Source organism: Carassius carassius, chromosome 31 (assembly GCF_963082965.1).
Source record: "Carassius carassius chromosome 31, fCarCar2.1, whole genome shotgun sequence".
NCBI lineage: Eukaryota > Metazoa > Chordata > Actinopteri > Cypriniformes > Cyprinidae > Carassius > Carassius carassius.
Genome location: NC_081785.1, coordinates 24,669,240 through 24,688,006, shown reverse-complemented (window position 1 = coordinate 24,688,006; position 18,767 = coordinate 24,669,240). Strand labels below are relative to the sequence as shown.

General features: G+C 42.9%; 1 protein-coding gene across 1 annotated transcript in view; it reads right to left on the bottom strand.

The window, feature by feature from the left end:
* Positions 1-18,767, bottom strand: part of kif6 (kinesin family member 6) — a 306,561-nt gene that overhangs the window by 75,610 nt on the left and 212,184 nt on the right. The gene's annotated exons all lie outside the window — the stretch shown is intronic.

The window sequence follows — 18,767 nt, the reverse complement described above, 5'->3', positions numbered from 1 at the left end:
GTATGCAATTGCAGTATGTAATAAGCAGCCTACTATACAATATACTTTGTTAATTACTTGTCAAAGAAACAATAAATTCTAACTGATGTTTCACAAGTACTTTTAATATTGTTCTTTAATTTAAAAAAAATGATCTTTATTGCTTCACTTTACTCTATAACACACATACAGAATGTGAGACAATAAAGATGGTTACAAGAGAGCATTGTCCACAAAATAATAAAAAAATCTTTTTTTTTATCCTTTACCTACAACCCAAAACCAATAAAATCAAGCCAAAAAAAAGGAAAAAAAAAACACATTGTTTGACAGGTGCCCTAGTGGACAAAGCACATGCATGACATTTGAATGAAGTTCGATATAGTCATGGGCATATCGATTACATATCATTACAAGTTACCTTATTTAAAATGTAATAGCAGTGTAATTTTTTCAATTACTTTATAAATGTAACTGATTACTTTTTTATTCATTCATTAACATAAATTAATTAATTGTTAACTGTTAATCATTTTCAAACATTTACACCATGCAGTGTTAACCTTACAGTAGTGCTCAGCACTGTCAAGACTTTCAAAATCCTTCACCTGAATTAAGATGATCAAATTTGAACACATCCACCACACAGTCAGACTTTAGTACTGCCTTTTACTTTGATATTGATATAAAGTTCAATGCAGATTTAAAATCATAAGAAATTGTTTACTTATACTGTTTTTGAAACAAAATCTTTGCCAAACTACAGGAAACACGGCATCTAACAATTATTAATAAAATAATAATATTATTTTATTATTTTTATAATAATAAAATATAGCTGCAAGCAGCGATGGCGGGCTCAAGCCACCAATGCCATTGCCACCCCGGTGGCATCAGGAAAACTGTGCCCAGCATCACATGCATTTACAATAACCATCTGGCAGTCAGGTTTTAAGGGATATGGCAGTTAAAGGGTTAATCCGAACCATCTAGACTTTGAAATCACATTCACAGAACAATATATATAACTTTAGAAACACTTTATAATAAGGGTTCATTTATCAACATTAACTCTGTTAACATGAACAATAATTATATAGCATTCATTCATGTCAGTTAATATTCCAAACTTAAACATTAAAATATTGTTTTATTGTGATTTTTTTTCCAAGCACATTTTACTAATTGCAAACCATATCAATCTTAATAACTGCCATTCATTTTTTATTTAATCATTTATGAGTGATATGTAATTGTCCATGAAGGCTGGAAGACAAAAACTCCTTATATTCAGAGGTGCAGAATTATTAGGCATGTTTTCTTTTACAGATGAAATGAGACAAAAAAAGAGATCTATCTCAGACTCAAACTCAAACCCTTACCCTAATCCTAACCTAATACAGAAATTGCAAATTTCAGAAATTGCTGTTCATGAAGCCTATATATAAAGTCTTAATATATATAGTATTTCACAATACTTAATGCTATTCTAATTAATTCATTTTGGGGATTTTTTCCCCAAGCAAAGTCTCTTTGAACCTGACAACTTGTAATTCCGGAGACTGCAGGAATATTGCAGGTCTGGAAAATGGTGGCGCTGTAGACTAAATGCTCCATGATAGGTTCACATCTAATTCTTCACTTTAATTTTTAATTCAAGGTTGTGTGGGGAAGTCGTGGCCTAATGGTTTCACAGTGTGTGTGTGTGTGTGTTCACTGCTCTGTGTGTGTGTGTGCACATCGGATGGGTTAAATGCAAAGCACGAATTCTGAGTATGGGTCACCATACTTGGCTGTGTAACAAGGAGTCGGAGGCGTTCGGATCCATATGCAGCATTTATTAAACAGAATGGTCATACAGGCAGAGATCAGGAATGGCGTCAGGTGTGTCAGGGATAACCAGAATCGTAATCAGAAACAAGCAGGGATCGGGACAGGCAGCGGAGAATCAGAGTCGGAATAAACAGTCCAAAGGTCAAAACACAGGAATAATAAACACAGGGAAAACGCTCGGAAATGTCAGACTGGCTAAACAAGACTTCGCAGTGAGTGAGAGTGAATGTGCTGCTTTTATGTGTGTGTGTAAATGAGGTGCAGGTGTGGCAAGGAAATTGGCTGATGAATGAGGTGCAGGTGTGGCAGGGTGATTGTGATGCAGTGACTCATGGGTAATGTAGTTCGGGTGTGGTGCAACAGTTTGAGAGGTGCTAGTGTCCAAGTGACAACTGGTGGTGAATGGGTGGAATGGTCCTGACTGGAGTGCCCTCTACTGAAGCTCATGGGCACTCCATCTAATGATCGTGACATAGCCCCCGCCCCCGCCCACCAGGGCAGAGCAGAGGACCACCACAGCCGAGCAGACGGGACAGAAGCCCACCAGGGCGGAGCAGAGGACCACCACAGTGGAGTCGATGGCACCAGACCACAAGTCTGCTCAGGTGGGACTGAAACAGAGAACATTGACAGGTTAATAGCGGCCTCCATGGCCGTGATGAGATGGTAGCTGGCCTCCGTTGGCATTACAGGGCAGGCGGTTAGTTCATGGAGGACCTCCGTGGCCATGACAGGACAGACAGAGAGTTGGTGGATGGTCTCCGTAGCCCAGACCGGAATGAATGAGAGCTCATTGACGGCCTCCCTGGCCGTGACAGGATAGGACGAGAGCTCTGAGATGTGACGAGGCTCTGGGAGTTCGGCTGAGATGTGACGAGGCTCTGGTAGATCTGTGGTGATTTGATTGGGTTCATGAAGATCAGCTGTGACTTGACTGTGCCCATGAAGATCGTTGGTGACTTGACTGTGTTCATGAAGATCAACTGTGAATTGACTTAGTTTACGGAGGTTAATGGTGACTTGACTTAGTTCACGGAGGTTAATGGTGACTTGACTTTGCTCATGAAGATCATTGGTGACTTGACTTTGCTCATGAAGATCATTGGTGACTTGACTTTGCTCATGAAGATCGTTGGTGACTTGACTTTGCTCATGAAGATCGTTGGTGACTTGACTTTGCTCACGAAGATCGTTGGTGACTTGACTTAGTTCACGGAGGTTAATGGTGACTTGACTTTGCTCATGAAGATCATTGATGACTTGACTTTGCTCATGAAGATCATTGATGACTTGACTTTGCTCATGAAGATCATTGATGACTTGACTTTGCTCATGAAGATCATTGATGACTTGACTTTGCTCATGAAGATCATTGATGACTTGACTTTGCTCATGAAGATCGTTGATGACTTGACTTTGCTCATGAAGATCGTTGATGACTTGACTTGGTTCCTGAGGATCAACTGTGACTTGACTTAGTTCACGGAGGTTAATGGTGACTTGACTTTGCTCATGAAGATCGTTGATGACTTGACTTTGCTCATGAAGATCGTTGGTGACTTGACTTGGTTCCTGAGGATCAACTGTGACTTGACTTAGTTCACGGAGGTTAATGGTGACTTGACTTTGCTCATGAAGATCATTGATGACTTGACTTTGCTCATGAAGATCATTGATGACTTGACTTTGCTCATGAAGATCATTGATGACTTGACTTTGCTCATGAAGATCGTTGATGACTTGACTTTGCTCATGAAGATCGTTGATGACTTGACTTGGTTCCTGAGGATCAACTGTGACTTGACTTAGTTCACGGAGGTTAATGGTGACTTGACTTTGCTCATGAAGATCGTTGATGACTTGACTTTGCTCATGAAGATCGTTGGTGACTTGACTTGGTTCCTGAGGATCAACTGTGACTTGACTCGGTCCTTGAGGATCAACTGTGACTTGACTCGGTCCTTGAAGATCACCGGTGACTTGACTCTGTCCTTGAAGGCCACCGGTGACTTGACTTGACTCTGAAAGGGCGACGGTGACTAACCCTGACTTTGGAGGGTTCATGAGCACCTGAGAGTTCACTGGAACCTGACTCGACTCTGGAGAGTTCACTGGAACCTGACTCGACTCTGGAGAGTTCACTGGAACCTGACTCGACTCTGGAGAGTTCACTGGAACCTGACTCGACTCTGGAGAGTTCACTGGAACCTGACTCGACTCTGGAGAGTTCACTGGAACCTGACTCGACTCTGGAGAGTTCACTGGAACCTGACTCGACTCTGGAGAGTTCACTGGAACCTGACTCGACTCTGGAGAGTTCACTGGAACCTGACTCGACTCTGGAGAGTTCACTGGAACCTGACTCGACTCATGAAATTTAACTGTTGTTTTACTTGACTTTTGGGTGTTAGTATTGACTTGACCTGACTCTGGAAAGTCGACGGGGACCTTACTTGACTCTGGAAAGTCGAAGGGGCTGGCGGCCATCTTGTGCAGTGTTGCTGGGTTGGTGGCCATCTTGTGCAGTGTCATTGGGCTGGCGGCCATCTTGTGCAGTGTCGCTGGGCTGGCGGCCATCTTGTGCAGTGTCGCTGGGCTGGCGGCCATCTTGTGCAGTGTCACTGGGCTGGCGGCCATCTTGTATAGTGGCGCTGGGCTGGCGGCCATCTTGTGCAGTGGCGCTGGGCTGGCGGCCATCTTGTGCAGAGGCGCTGGGCTGGCGGCCATCTTGTGCAGAGGCGCTGGGCTGGCGGCCATAACAGGACAAGGCTCAGGAGTGGTGGATACTGCAAAAGTGCTGTGTTCCTCCTCCACAACACCCACAGTATATGCAGAGCTGCTCAGTTGGAGTGCCAGATCAATATAATACTGCAGAGTCCAGTGAGGATCATGCAAAGGCATGAGTGAGCCAAGCGGCTCAGATAGGCCACCACGAAAAAATATCATCAGGCACATCTCGTCCATGATAGATAAATGGGCAAACTCAATAAAGTTCTTCACATAGTCCTCGATGGGCCTAATTCCCTGACGTAAACGCATAAGTTGGCTTACTGGATTCATGGCTGACCTGGATTTACTCCTTAAAGCTGCTGGATCCTGGTTTGGCGAAGTCTTCTGTAACAAGGAGTCGGAGGCGTTCGGATCCATTTGCAGGATTTATTAAACAGAATGGTCATACAGGCAGAGATCAGGAATGGCGTCAGGTGTGTCAGGGATAACCAGAATCGTAATCAGAAACAAGCAGGGATCGGGACAGGCAGCGGAGAATCAGTCGGAATAAACAGTCCAAAGGTCAAAACACAGGAATAATAAACACAGGGAAAACGCTCGGAAATGTCAGACTGGCTAAACAAGACTTCGCAGTGAGTGAGAGTGAGTGTGCTGCTTTTATGTGTGTGTGTAAATGAGGTGCAGGTGTGGCAAGGAAATTGGCTGATGAATGAGGTGCAGGTGTGGCAGGGTGATTGTGATGCAGTGACTCATGGGTAATGTAGTTCGGGTGTGGTGCAACAGTTTGAGAGGTGCTAGTGTCCAAGTGACAACTGGTGGTGAATGGGTGGAATGGTCCTGACTGGAGTGCCCTCTACTGAAGCTCATGGGCACTCCATCTAATGATTGTGACAGGCTGAATGTCATGTCACTTTAATTCTTTTGCAGCTAACGTGTTTCTGTTCTTCTCCACATGTTTTTTTCTGACCCCTCTGACCCTGTAAGCATTTTGCTGTCCAGTGGTAACTTTGCAATTAATGTACTGATCTAATGTTGAATATTTCTCGTGGGGATTTAATAATTTTGGATTTCTCAGTCTGAGTTAAAGGAAAAAATTAATTATTCTGCACACCTGAATATAAGGAGTTTTTTTTTTTTAATCTCTTCCAGCCTTCATGGTCAACTACGTATATATCACACTCGTTGCCTTCTCTAGTGCAGCTAAACCAAAGTCTCATCCCATTCGTTGATATTTGTGATATCACAAATTCCAGGAAATATTTGTTGTAGCCCAAACAAGTTGTTCGTTGTAGTTTTTAATGTAATTTTTGTTAAAAAAAATTCTCCTTTTGAATTGGACTTTGAGCTTTGTAACTTTGCAGAACTTTTTTATGCTGAAACAGCAAAATTAAAAACTAAAAAAGTTGAAAAAGTGAAAACACATAATAGCACTCCTTTAATAGGCATTAATAAACAGTTCATAAATACAGCTATAAATGTTTTGTTCTTGAGCATATCTATAAAGTTCAGTCATTGTATTTTCATACTTTTTTAAGGATCTATTTATCGTGTTTAAATTATTAAGTTATTTACAAAAATGAAATATAAACTTATGCAATTGTGTGTGTGTGTGTGTGTATATATATATATATATATATATATATATATATATATATATACTTGTTGCTCAGGTGCTCTAATTAGACATAGCCACAGCACCCCCCAGTGGAATAAACCTTAACCATCCCTAAAATGCCTCCTACTATATATATATATATATATATAAAATTCAAGTGTACAGTTCTCTTACGAGAGTTCTCTTGTACTGCGTCTTAGCTAAGACGCTATGGGAAAAGTCTCTTTTCACGAAATATGAAGCAAAAAATTATCCTTAATTTTGAATTTTTGTAAAGCGCATTTGCAGCAGTACACAGCCATAGGCAAGACGGCTCGCTCGCTCATTGGCTGCTCTGCAGCAAATGCACAGCCTATCGAGCGCAGGCTGATGCAATATCAGACCAATTAGGACGCTTCGCGCCCATCACGCCACTTCCCGCCGAAACGGATGTGGCCCAACCCTATAAAAGGAGCTCGAAAAGGCTGACTCACCTGATTTTTCATCTCTTCAGCGAAGCTCACGCATCGCTGGATCACGGAGGAAGCAAGCGCCGTCTGAGAAGCATCTCAGCGGGACGAGCTGCTGGCCTTCGCCGCTTTCCACTGCCGTTCCTGCTGCGCTGTCCGGCGCCTATATCCTTTATATATATATCCTTGTGTGTGTTCGCCCTGCGACGCACACTCATAAAAGAGCTGCGTCTTTTTAAAGATGCCCTCGTGCGGCTCGTGCAGAGCCCCGCTCAGCGAAGGAGATCGTCACGTCATCTGTCTCGCGGATCAGTGGAGTGCTTCAGATCTCTTCTTGCCAAAGCGCTCCGGTTCTGCAGCTAGCCACGCTAGACCGGCCCCACAGAGCTCTCAGTCACGCCCACCGCCTCCAGCTGCGTCATCGCGACAGCGTCAGCAACGCAGCTCAGGACCCCGTTCTCGCTCTTCCAGCCGTCGCCCCGTGCCGCGGGAGCCGCGGCAGAGGATTACGGTGAAGCCAGAAGCCCCGAAAACATCCTAGCACTCCTAGGAAAGCGCCGGTGTACGAGTTCCGCTGCAGCCAAGCTCTCACCCAAGCGCGCCGCTGTTGCAGTTCCAAGAATTGGGACTGTCTCAGCGTCTTCTGCAATGCGCAAGCCTGCACGAGTGCCCGCTTGCCTGCACACAAAAGCCGTTATCACGGCTACCCAGATATTTCCCGAAAAGAGTTTTATTTCTGGTGTTCCGGCCACGGCCGATGGTGCTATAAATGTAGTGACGATGCCCACTCCTCAGTGCCCATCTCCACATGTAAGCACAGCCCTGCACATAGGGCTCGCGCCTATAAGATCGACTCAGATCGGTCAAGCGCACCACATAGTAAACGTGCCCACTCCTCAGTGCCCACAAACACTATGTCACACGCGTCATGTGGTTTCTGTAAAAACGAAACCCGTGCACGCTTGTCCGGCCACGGCCGATGGTGCTATAAATGCAGTGACGATGCCCACTACCCAGTGCCCATCTCCACATGTAAGCACAGCCCTGCACACAGGGCTAGCGCACATAAGATCGACACAGATCGGTCGAGCGCGCCGCATAGTAACAGTTTGACACCATGGTATAATGAGCATACTCGCACCCTAAAGAGAGCAGCCCGAAAAATGGAGCGCAGCTGGAGGAAAACAAAACTAGAGGTATTTCGTATTGCTTGGCGGGAAAGTAACATATCCTACAGAAAAGCATTAAAAACTGCTAGATCCGATTACTTTTCTTCTCTTTTAGAAGAAAACAAACATAACCCCAGGTATTTATTCAATACAGTGGCTAAATTAACGAAAAATAAAGCCTCAACAAGTTTTGACATTTCCCAACACCACAGCAGTAATGACTTTATGAACTACTTTACTTCTAAAATCGATACTATTAGAGATAAAATTGCAACCATTCAGCCGTCAGCTACAGTATCACATCAGACAGTGCACTATAGACCCCCTGAGAAACAGTTCCACTCATTCTCTACCATAGGAGAGGAAGAACTGTATAAACTTGTTAAATCATCTAAACCAACAACATGTATGTTAGACCCTATACCATCTAAGCTCCTAAAAGAGGTGCTTCCAGAAGTCATAGATCCTCTTCTGACTATTATTAATTCCTCATTGTCATTAGGATATGTCCCCAAAACCTTCAAACTGGCTGTTATTAAGCCTCTCATCAAAAAACCACAACGTGACCCCAAAGAACTAGTTAATTATAGACCAATCTCGAATCTCCCTTTTCTGTCCAAGATACTTAGAGAAAAATGGTATATGTGAGGATTTCCAGTCAGGATTTAGACCGTATCATAGTACTGAGACTGCTCTCCTTAGAGTTACAAATGAGCTGCTCTTATCATCTGATCGTGGGTGTATCTCTCTATTAGTTTTATTGGATCTTAGTGCTGAGTTTGACACAATTGACCACAACATTCTTTTGCATAGACTTGAACACTTTGTTGGCATCAGTGGAAGTGCATTAGCATGGTTTAAATCGTACTTATATGACCGCCATCAGTTCGTAGCAGTGAATGAAGATGTATCCTATCGATCACAAGTGCAGTATGGAGTACCTCAAGGCTCAGTACTAGGGCCGCTACTCTTCACGCTTTATATGTTACCCTTGGGAGATATCATCAGGAAACATGGTGTTAGCTTTCACTGTTATGCTGATGATACTCAGCTCTATATTTCTTCGCAGCCCGGTGAAACACACCAATTTGAAAAACTAATGGAATGCATAGTCGATATAAAAAACTGGATGACGAGTAATTTCTTACTGCTAAATTCTGAAAAAACAGAGGTGTTAATTATAGGACCAAAAACTCTGCTTGTAATAACCTAGAACACTGTCTAAGACTTGATGGTTGCTCTGTCAATTCTTCGTCATCAGTTAGGAACCTAGGTGTGCTATTTGATCGCAATCTTTCCTTAGAAAGCCGCGTTTCTAGCATTTGTAAAACTGCATTTTTCCATCTCAAAAATATATCTAAATTACGGCCTATGCTCTCAATGTCAAATGCAGAAATGTTAATCCATGCATTTATGACCTCAAGGTTAGATTATTGTAATGCTTTATTGGGTGGTTGTTCTGCACGCTTAGTAAACAAACTACAGCTAGTCCAAAATGCAGCAGCAAGAGTTCTTACTAGAACCAGGAAATATGATCATATTAGCCCGGTCCTGTCAACACTGCACTGGCTCCCTATCAAGCATCGCATAGATTTTAAAATATTGCTTATTACTTATAAAGCCCTGAATGGTTTAGCACTTCAGTATTTGAATGAGCTCCTTTTACATTATAATCCTCTACGTCCGCTACGTTCTCAAAACTCAGGCAATTTGATAATACCTAGAATATCAAAATCAACTGCAGGCGGCAGATCCTTTTCCTATTTGGCGCCCAAACTCTGGAATAACCTACCTAACATTGTTCGGGAGGCAGACACACTCTTGCAGTTTAAATCTAGATTAAAGACCCATCTCTTTAACCTGGCATACACATTACATACTAATATGCTTTTATTATCCAAATCCGTTAAAGGATTTTTAGGCTGCATTAATTAGGTAAACCGGAACCGGAAACACTTCCCATAACACCCTATGTACTTGCTACACCATTAGAAGAATGGCATCTACGCTAATATTTGTCTGTTTCTCTCTTGTTCCGAGGTCACCGTGGCCACCAGATCTAGTCTGTATCCAGATCAGAGGGTCACTGCAGTCACCCGGATCCAGTACGTATCCAGACCAGATGCTGGATCAGCACCTACAACCCGAATTCCGGAAAAGTTGGGACGTTTTTTAAATTTGAATAAAATGAAAACTAAAAGACTTTCAAATCACATGAGCCAATATTTTATTCACAATAGAACATAGATAACATAGTAAATGTTTAAACTGAGAAAGTTTACAATTTTATGCACAAAATGAGCTCATTTCAATTTTGATTTCTGCTACAGGTCTCAAAATAGTTGGGACGGGGCATGTTTACCATGGTGTAGCGTCTCCTTTTCTTTTCAAAACAGTTTTAAGACGTCTGGGCATTGAGGCTATGAGTTGCTGGAGTTTTGCTGTTGGAATTTGGTCCCATTCTTGCCTTATATAGATTTCCAGCTGCTGAAGAGTTTGTGGTCGTCTTTGACGTATTTTTCGTTTAATGATGCACCAAATGTTCTCTATAGGTGAAAGATCTGGACTGCAGGCAGGCCAGGTTAGCACCCGGACTCTTCTACGACGAAGCCATGCTGTTGTTATAGCTGCAGTATGTGGTTTTGCATTGTCCTGCTGAAATAAACAAGGCCTTCCCTGAAATAGACGTTGTTTGGAGGGAAGCATATGTTGCTCTAAAACCTTTATATACCTTTCAGCATTCACAGAGCCTTCCAAAACATGCAAGCTGCCCATACCGTATGCACTTATGCACCCCCATACCATCAGAGATGCTGGCTTTTGAACTGAACGCTGATAACATGCTGGAAGGTCTCCCTCCTCTTTAGCCCGGAGGACACGGCGTCCGTGATTTCCAACAAGAATGTCAAATTTGGACTCGTCTGACCATAAAACACTATTCCACTTTGAAATAGTCCATTTTAAATGAGCCTTGGCCCACAGGACACGACGGCGCTTCTGGACCATGTTCACATATGGCTTCCTTTTTGCATGATAGAGCTTTAGTTGGCATCTGCTGATGGCACGGCGGATTGTGTTTACCGACAGTGGTTTCTGAAAGTATTCCTGGGCCCATTTAGTAATGTCATTGACACAATCATGCCGATGAGTGATGCAGTGTCGTCTGAGAGCCGAAGACCACGGGCATCCAATAAAGGTCTCCGGCCTTGTCCCTTACGCACAGAGATTTCTCCAGTTTCTCTGAATCTTTTGATGATGTTATGCACTGTAGATGATGAGATTTGCAAAGCCTTTGCAATTTGACGTTGAGGAACATTGTTTTTGAAGTTTTCCACAATTTTTTTATGCATTCTTTCACAGATTGGAGAGCCTCTGCCCATCTTTACTTCTGAGAGAGTCTGCTTCTCTAAGACAAAGCTTTTATAGCTAATCATGTTACAGACCTGATATCAATTAACTTAATTAATCACTAGATGTTCTCCCAGCTGAATCTTTTCAAAAGTGCTTGCTTTTTTAGCCATTTGTTGCCCCCGTGCCAACTTTTTTGAGACCTGTAGCAGGCATTAAATTTTAAATGAGATAATTAAGTGGATAAAAGTGTCAAATTTCTCAGTTTAAACATTTGCTACGTTATCTATGTTCTATTGTGAATAAAATATTGGCTCATGTGATTTGAAAGTCTTTTAGTTTTCATTTTATTCAAATTTAAAAAACGTCCCAACTTTTCCGGAATTCGGGTTGTAGAAAGGACCTCTACATCCCTGAAAGACAGTGGAGACCAGGACAACTAGAGCCCCAGATACAGATCCCCTGTAAAGACCTTGTCTCAGAGGAGCACCAGGACAAGACCACAGGAAACAGATGATTCTTCTGCACAATCTGACTTTGCTGCAGCCTGGAATTGAACTCCTCTGGTCAGAGGAGAACTGGCCCCCCAACTGAGCCTGGTTTCTCCCAAGGTTTTTTTCTCCATTCTGTCACCGATGGAGTTTCGGTTCCTTGCCGCTGTCGCCTCTGGCTTGCTTAGTTGGGGACACTTCATCTACAGAGATATCGTTGACTTGATTGCAAATAAATGCACAGACACTATTTAACTGAACAGAGATGACATAACTGAATCCAATGATGAACTGCCTTTAACTATCATTTTTGCATTATTGACACTGTTTTCCTAATGAATGTTGTTCAGTTGCTTTGACGCAATGTATTTTGTTTAAAGCGCTATATAAATAAAGGTGACTTTGACTTTGACTTTTGTTTTGTAATGAACTATATTTATTGAACTATAAGCATTTGTGAAATAGTTTTACTTGCATTGCAGCTTAATCTGTCAACTGAACAGTTTTACTGTTACATCCCTGAGATTATGTAAATTCAGATAAATGTCATGTCACGTGACAGGATGTCATAGGTCAGTATAAAAAAGTTTGAAATTATTATTTGCAGCACAAATAAGGAATTTTAGAAATGTTTTAATCCCTAATACTGTCAGAAAAGGATAAGGCCTAAGAGATTTCTTAAGCTGTAATGAAAGGGGAAAAATCACCACCATTAGCAACAACAAAAACAATAACAATTTAAAATACAGATTTTTTTCTGATGATTAAAGAGATAATTAGGTCTCTCTCTCTCTCTCTCTTTCTCTCTCTCTCTCTCTCTCTTTCTTTCTCTCTCTGTCTCTCTCTCTCTGTCAGACAATCCACACACACTGTCAGTCAACAAAAATTCACAGTCAGTCATAAACCCCCTCACACTCCTCCTCCCTCTCCCCCTCCCTTCCCTCACACAGAGAGGTCTCAGAGTGAGATCATTTTTTGTTATTCATACAGTGTTGTAAAGTCATGAAACTATACATATTTCCTCAGAATGATTTGATCTCTGTATGAAAAAATGCTTTTAAGTGTTTGGAAGCTGCAATTTAAAAATACAAGACAATTAATGATTCCCTTTTTACTGTCATTTAAAAAAAACACCACGACAAAACCGTTCAAGCTAACCAAAATCCGTTCACAGCTGTATTTTCCCAAAAATACATATTCAAATCAAAATAGCTGACTTCCTGTTGGTCATAGCTTATGACTGTGAATTAGAAAGTTGTCCGTCTTGATAAGATCAATTTATGTACCAAGTTTGGTGTCTGTAGCTAAAACTACCCCCCCCCCCACTTTTGACAAAAGGTGGTGCTATAGAGTGCCTCCTTCACGCCCTTTTAAAAGCTTTTGCCAGTCTCTATCTATCATTAATACTGATATGTGTTCTGAGTTTCATGTAAATCTGAGGTTGTTATCTGCCTCAAAATCACCATAACAGAATATTCAAGTTTGACACGTTGCCATGGCAACACTATATTAGAAATCAATATACCCACAACAGATTTACATCGACTGTGTTTTGTCATTATTCTGATGAAGTTTGATGCAAATCGAGGAAAAATAAGATGCTGAATTTAAAGCATTTTAAAATTGACACACTTCCTGCTGCCAGTTGGTGGTGCTATAACTTTGACTCCTAATAGTTACATATATGCATGCGGCATCATGCAATGAATGATCCGATGAAGCTTGATGAAAGTCAGGCAAATATATGTGGATGTTATTAGACATTTCGTGTTTCTAATTTTTTGCCCTAATTTCAACCCCTCGCCACGGGCAAACCGTTCGAGATATCAAAAATCCCCTGGTAATTTTTCATCCCCAATGTCTTGAGATCCTATTCACCAAGTTTCGAGGCAAATGGTTGAAAGTCCTCTTAGGAGTAAATCAAATTCAAGAGCATGCTTTTTTTTAAAAGCCCTGAATAGCTCACTTCCTGTTGGGCGGAGTCTATTATATAGAGTGCAAAAGTTGTTCGGCTCAATGAGATCTATAAGTGTACAGAGTTTCAAATAAATATACGCAAGTATGTGTGAGTTCTGGTTCAAGATTTCTGACTGTGTTCCAGGGGGCGCTGTAGAGCCCCTGTGCCACGAACGGGTCCCAGCCTTAGCGGCATCTTGATGGCCGCAGGTTCCAATGTGTGTGCCAATTTTCAAGAGTTTTTGAGTATGTTAAGGCCCCCAAAAACCCCCGGAAGGTAAAACATAAAATAAAATAAATAATAAGAAGAATAATCCTTAGGAAAACAATAGGCCTCTCGCCCTTTGGGCTTGAGCCCTAATAAAAGCATATACATAAACTCAGATATGATTATCTAATAAGCATGTGTCCTATTCTGTGTACTAAACTCCTGAAACACTGGTGTCTTTTGAAACATTGCTGTCTTTTTGTATATGATGATAGTTTTCTCAAAATAAGTAAAATGCTCATGAAGTGACTCGGAGCATTTCTAGAGATTATGTGTATGTGTATATGTACATTTAAACACTGCTGGCTTCAGTAGGCCTATGTGTAGTAATTAAACCGCATGTCTGTGCCATTAATTTCCATGAGGGGCCGACTCGGAAAAAAAATCAGACCGGGAAATCTCACACTTCTACAGTACAAACAAATTCTGAAACATGTACGTCACGGTGTCTGGTCTGTGTTTCCCTGGGTGTCCACTAGTGGTCTCACTTCCCCATAGGCACCTCACCTCAGGCACTTCATTTCCCACAAAGCCTTATCCCTTCATCACGGTAATTGCACACCTGTTAATTGCACTCAGGTGTCTTCACTTTCATAGTCATTATCCTGCCTATTCAAACCGGTGTGTTTTCTGCAGTGTCATGGAGTCCTTACTTTCCGTCACCTGGTTTCCTCGCGTTCCTTGTATTTCGAGTTCCTGTTCCTGTTCCTGTTTGTTTGTTTGTTTTTTGGACTGATTTATGGTTTTGACCCCCTGCTTGTTTCATTCTGATTTTGGATTACCCAATAAACTCAGACTGCTCTTGGATCTCTCGTCTCCTGTGTCCCGATCGTTACAGAAGGACTCCATCATTTCTAGATCCAGCGATGTGGGACTTCATATCTGTTCCCCAGCCTGTGTTGAGGAGCTGGGGGCGAGATTCCTCAAATTAACCATCCTCCGTCAAGAGGGGAATGAGGTGGGTGGTGTGGCACAAGTATTCTGGACCCTGGCGGTAGGAATGGGATATAATGATGTGGCCCTGAAAGACCTTTTCAACACCGGTCTGGATAACCCTGTGCCAGAAAGGGAAATGGATAAGCTGGAAGCCTTTGATTTTTGGGGGGTTCATTCTGTACCTACAACATCTGTCTCAGTGGGATACCCCAGCTACACCTGTCTCTCCCGGTGGGATGGCCGACTCTAGACTGGGGTCTACAGACAGGAGGACCGCCAGCCCAGCACCACTGCACAATATGGCCGCCAGGCCAGCGCCACAGCACAAGGTGGTCGCCAACCCAGCACCACGGAGCAAGATGGCCACCAGCCCAGCGCCATGGTGCAAGATGGCCGCCAGCCCAGCGCCACGGTGCAAGATGGCCGCCAGCCCAGCGCCACTGTGCAAGATGGCCGCAAGCCCAGTGCCACAGCAAAAGATGGCCGCCGAATCCTGAGCCATGGCACAAGATGGCCGCCGGTCCAGCGCCTCTGCACAAGATGACAGCCACAGGTGACCCTCCAGAGTCGAGTCAGGTTCCCGTTGACCCTCCAGTGTCAGGTCAATCACCGTTTACACTCCAGAATCAGGTCAAGTCACCATTGACACTCCAGAGTCAAGTCAAGTCACCATTGACACTCCAGAGTCAAGTCAAGTCATCATTGACACTCATGAGTTAAGCACTACCACAGTTAGACCTCAGGAGTCAAGTAAAGTCACCGTTGATCTTCATGGGCAAAGTCAAGTCACCAGTGTTCTTCATGGGCAAAGTCAAGTCACCAGTGTTCTTCATGGGTAAAGTCAAGTCACCAACTATCTTCATGAGCAAAGTCAAGTCACCAACTATCTTCATGGGCAAAGTCAAGTCACCAGTGTTCTTCATGGGCAAAGTCAAGTCACCAACTATCTTCATGAGCAAAGGCAAGTCACCATTGATCTTCATAGGCAAAGTCAAGTCACCAGTGTTCTTCATGGGCAAAGTCAAGTCACCAGTGTTCTTCATGGGCAAAGTCAAGTCACCAGTGTTTTTTCATGGGCAAAGTCAAGTCACCAGTGTTCTTCATGGGCAAAGTCAAGTCACCGACTATCTTCATGGGCAAAGGCAAGTCACCATTGATCTTCATGAGCAAATGCAAGTCACCATTGTTCTTCATGAGCAAAGTCAGGTCACCAATGATCTTCATGAGCAAAGTCAGGTCACCAATGATTTTCTTGAGCAGAGTCAAGTCACCATTGATCTTCCTGAATCCAGTCAAAACACCACGGATCTACCAGAGTCTCTCCACGTCTCTGCTGAACTACCAGAGTCTCTCCACATCTCTGCTGAACTACCAGAGTCTCCATGTTTCTGCTGAGCTACCAGAGCCTCTCCACGTCTCTGCTGAACTACCAGAGCCTCTCCTCGTCTCTGCGGAACTTCCAGAGCCTCGTCACATCGCAGCCGAACTCTCTGAGCGCTCGACTTATCCTGTCGTGGCCACGGAGGCCACCCTTAACCTGTTCATGTTCTCTGTTTCAGACTTGCCTAATCAGACTTGCTCTCCTGTGTCATCGATCCCACTGTGGTGGTCTTCTGCGCCACCCTGGTGGACTTCTGTCTCGACCGCACGGCTGTGGTGGTCTTCTGCGCCGCCCTGGTGGGCTTCTGTCTCGACCGCATGGCTGTGGTGGTCTTCTGCTCCGCCCTGGTGGGCTTCAGTCTCGACCGCATGGCTGTGCTGGTCTTCTGCGCCGCCCTGGTGGGTTTCTGTCTCGAACGCATGGCTCCAGTTCCACCTTGCTCCACCCTGGATTCCTGCCCTGTCGGCTCGGCCCTGGGCCCCTGAGCTTTCTGTTCTCTCCTGGCCTTGTGTTTTGTTGTTGTTTCATTTTTATTTTTGGCACTTCCTGTCTCTGTTTCCCTCTATTACCTGGCCCTCCGTCCCTCCCCCTGGTCCTCCACTGGTCCACCTCCCTCCTGGTTTCCTTGTTGTTGTTTCATTTTTGTTTTTGGCACTTCCTGTCTCTGTTTCCCTCTATTACCTGGCCCTCTGTCCCTCCCCCTGGTCCTCCGCCGGTCCACCTCCCTCTTGGTCTCCTTGTTTTCTACACTTCCTGTCTCTGTTTAAATCTGTTGCCTGGCCCTCCGTCCCTTCCCCTGGTCCTCCGCCAGTCCACCTCCCTCCTGGTCTCTGTGTTCCTTGGTTTGCTCTTGTGTTCGGATGGAGCATCTGGTAGCTGCTCTGTAGAGGGGGTAATGCCACGGTGTCTGGTCTGTGTTTACCTGGGTGTCCACTAGTGGTCTCACTTCCCCATAGGCACCTCACCTCAGGCACTTCATTTCCCACAAAGCCTTATCCCTTCATCACGGTAATTGCACACCTGCTAATTGCACTCAGTTGTCTTCACTTTCATAGTCATTATCCTGCCTATTTAAACCAGTCTGTTTTCTGTCTGTGTCATGGAGTCCTTACTTCCCATCACCTGTTTTCCTCGCGTTCCTTGTATTTCGAGTTCCTGTTCCTGTTTGTTTGTTTGTTTTTTGGACTGATTTATGGTTTTGACCCCCTGCTTGTTTCATTCTGATTTTGGATTACCCAATAAACTCACACTGCTCTTGGATCTCTCGTTTCCTGTGTCCCGATCGTTACAGTACATCCCTATTTTTTGCATGGACCTCACATAAAACAGGTTTAAATCCTTAGGTTGGGCACATGCAAAATAATTAAAAGTTCTCTCCTGAACTGCACCTTCACTTCCATTTTTCTTTTCAGTCTCTTTGTTTTGCCCTGATATCCATCTCTCCCATGACTTTAATACTCAAGATTTAACAAAACTATACTTTCTAAATTGTCTAAACGTCAAAATTAGTACACCATTACAATATCTTTATAGAAAAATCCTTATACTGAATATGAGTCGTGTTGTTCCCTTACAAAAATTAACCATGCTTTTATTATATTTATATATTTTTTGGAAAATGGATTACCATATGTATTTTTAAGTAAATTTAAGTGTAAATTCATTTTTAATTTGTGGTTACCATGGTTTAACAATATTAACCAATGACTTTGGATTCATAGTAAAGTCATGTTCATTTTCATAAGGTTGTGCAGTTGATTACATTATTTTAAATGAGTCCACCCCCCAAGATTACTGTTATAAACATGAGCCGCGTCTAAAAGGCAAAGGGGGAGGTGTTGCTTCAATTTATAACAACGTTTTCAGGATTTCTCAGAGGGCAGGCTTCAAGTATAACTCGTTTGAAGTAATGGTGCATCATATAACATTATCCAGAGAAACAAATGTTAATGATAAATCCCGTTATGTTTGTACTGGCTACTGTATACAGGCCACCAGGATTTGGTGATTTTACATCTGAGTTAGTTCTGGCTGCAGATAATGTTTTAATAGTTGGTGATTTTAATATCCATGTTGATAATGAAAAAGATGCATCGGGATCAGCATTTATAGACATTCTGAACTCTATTGGGGTTAGACAACACGTTTCAGGACCTACTCATTGTTGAAATCATACTCTAGATTTAATACTGTCACATGGAATTGATGTTGATAGTGTTGAAATTACGCAGCCAAGTGATGATATCTCAGATCATTATTTAGTTTTGTCCAAACTTCATATATCCAAAATTGTAAATTCTACTTCTTGTTACAAGTATGGAAGAACCATCACTTCTACCACAAAAGACTGTTTTTTAAGTTATCTTCCTGATGTATCCAAATTCCTTAGCATATCCAAAACCTCAGAACAACTTGATGATATAACAGAAACTATTGACTCTCTCTTTTCTAGCACTTTAAATACAGTTGCTCCTTTACGCTTAAGGAAGGTTAAGGAAACCAGTATAACACCATGGTATAATGAGCATACTCACACTCTAAAGAGAGCAGCCCGAAAAATGGAGCGCAAATGGAGGAAAACCAAAACTAGCGGTATTTCGTATTGCTTGGCG